Source organism: Triticum aestivum, unplaced genomic scaffold (genome assembly GCF_018294505.1).
Source record: "Triticum aestivum cultivar Chinese Spring unplaced genomic scaffold, IWGSC CS RefSeq v2.1 scaffold13160, whole genome shotgun sequence".
Classification (NCBI taxonomy): domain Eukaryota; kingdom Viridiplantae; phylum Streptophyta; class Magnoliopsida; order Poales; family Poaceae; genus Triticum; species Triticum aestivum.
In genome coordinates this window covers 1-1,845 of record NW_025256499.1, presented here as the reverse complement: position 1 = coordinate 1,845, position 1,845 = coordinate 1, and the positions used below count along the sequence as shown (strand labels likewise).

Sequence of the window (1,845 nt, the reverse complement as noted above, 5' to 3'; positions counted from 1 at the left end):
TAGGGAACGGTTGTAATGGTAGTGAGAATGTAGAATCGTCTTTGGAGCGGACCTGGGAGTGGCAAGCATAAGGGACGAAGACGGGGAAACATGTCGGATGCGATCATACCAGCACTAAAGCACCGGATCCCATCAGAACTCCGAAGTTAAGCGTGCTTGGGCGAGAGTAGTACTAGGATGGGTGACCTCCTGGGAAGTCCTCGTGTTGCATTCCTTTTATAATTATTTTTTGCGCCTTGTGACAAACATGTCGCACGTGCGCGATATATATTAATCCCGTTATATTATGTTTGACGTTTGCGATATGTTTAAGCTCGATGCTCATTGCTCGCGCGTCTTGGGGCGGCTTTGTGGCGCGAAGAGCGCGTTCTGAAAGGGGTGGAAAAAACTCGTGTTGCTGCGGTATGGAGGGAGGGGTGGAAACCGTGGAAAACTCGTCTCCGTGATTGAGCGGGAGAGTAAGTAGTATAGGACATTTTCCATTGTTAGGGAACGGTTGTAATGGTAGTGAGAATGTAGAATCGTCTTTGGAGCGGACCTGGGAGTGGCAAGCATAAGGGACGAAGACGGGGAAACATCTCGGATGCGATCATACCAGCACTAAAGCACCGGATCCCATCAGAACTCCGAAGTTAAGCGTGCTTGGGCGAGAGTAGTACTAGGATGGGTGACCTCCTGGGAAGTCCTTGTGTTGCATTCCTTTTATAATTATTTTTTGCGCCTTGTGACAAACATGTCGCACGTGCGCGATATATATTAATCCCGTTATATTATGTTTGACGTTTGCGATATGTTTAAGCTCGATGCTCATTGCTCGCGCGTCTTGGGGCAGCTTTGTGGCGCGAAGAGCGCGTTCTGAAAGGGGTGGAAAAAACTCGTGTTGCTGCGGTATGGAGGGAGGGGTGGAAACCGTGGAAAACTCGTCTCCGTGATTGAGCGGGAGAGTAAGTAGTATAGGACATTTTCCATTGTTAGGGAACGGTTGTAATGGTAGTGAGAATGTAGAATCGTCTTTGGAGCGGACCTGGGAGTGGCAAGCATAAGGGACGAAGACGGGGAAACATCTCGGATGCGATCATACCAGCACTAAAGCACCGGATCCCATTAGAACTCCGAAGTTAAGCGTGCTTGGGCGAGAGTAGTACTAGGATGGGTGACCTCCTGGGAAGTCCTTGTGTTGCATTCCTTTTATAATTATTTTTTGCGCCTTGTGACAAACATGTCGCACGTGCGCGATATATATTAATCCCGTTATATTATGTTTGACGTTTGCGATATGTTTAAGCTCGATGCTCATTGCTCGCGCGTCTTGGGGCGGCTTTGTGGCGCGAAGAGCGCGTTCTGAAAGGGGTGGAAAAAACTCGTGTTGCTGCGGTATGGAGGGAGGGGTGGAAACCGTGGAAAACTCGTGTCCGTGATTGAGCGGGAGAGTAAGTAGTATAGGACATTATCCATTGTTAGGGAACGGTTGTAATGGTAGTGAGAATGTAGAATCGTCTTTGGAGCGGACCTGGGAGTGGCAAGCATAAGGGACGAAGACGGGGAAACATGTTGGATGCGATCATACCAGCACTAAAGCACCGGATCCCATCAGAACTCCGAAGTTAAGCGTGCTTGGGCGAGAGTAGTACTAGGATGGGTGACCTCCTGGGAAGTCCTCGTGTTGCATTCCTTTTATAATTATTTTTTGCGCCTTGTGACAAACATGTCGCACGTGCGCGATATATATTAATCCCGTTATATTATGTTTGATGTTTGCGATATGTTTAAGCTCGATGCTCATTGCTCGCGCGTCTTGGGGCGGCTTTGTGGCGCGAAGAGCGCGTTCTGAAAGGGGTGGAAAAA

At 48.8% G+C, this 1,845-nt stretch overlaps 4 non-coding genes across 4 annotated transcripts; all 4 read left to right on the top strand.

The window, feature by feature from the left end:
- Positions 1–95: 95 nt before the first annotated feature.
- On the top strand, positions 96–214 carry LOC123177596 (5S ribosomal RNA). Its single transcript, XR_006489010.1, has one exon. It is a non-coding gene; the product is annotated as a 5S ribosomal RNA (ribosomal RNA).
- Positions 215–581: 367 nt separating this feature from the next.
- Positions 582–700, top strand: LOC123177597 (5S ribosomal RNA). Its single transcript, XR_006489011.1, has one exon. It is a non-coding gene; the product is annotated as a 5S ribosomal RNA (ribosomal RNA).
- A 367-nt stretch (positions 701–1,067) lies between these two features.
- LOC123177598 (5S ribosomal RNA) lies at positions 1,068–1,186 on the top strand. The gene has a single exon (XR_006489012.1). It is a non-coding gene; the product is annotated as a 5S ribosomal RNA (ribosomal RNA).
- Positions 1,187–1,553: 367 nt separating this feature from the next.
- On the top strand, positions 1,554–1,672 carry LOC123177595 (5S ribosomal RNA). Its single transcript, XR_006489009.1, has one exon. It is a non-coding gene; the product is annotated as a 5S ribosomal RNA (ribosomal RNA).
- The last annotated feature ends 173 nt before the right edge of the window (positions 1,673–1,845 follow it).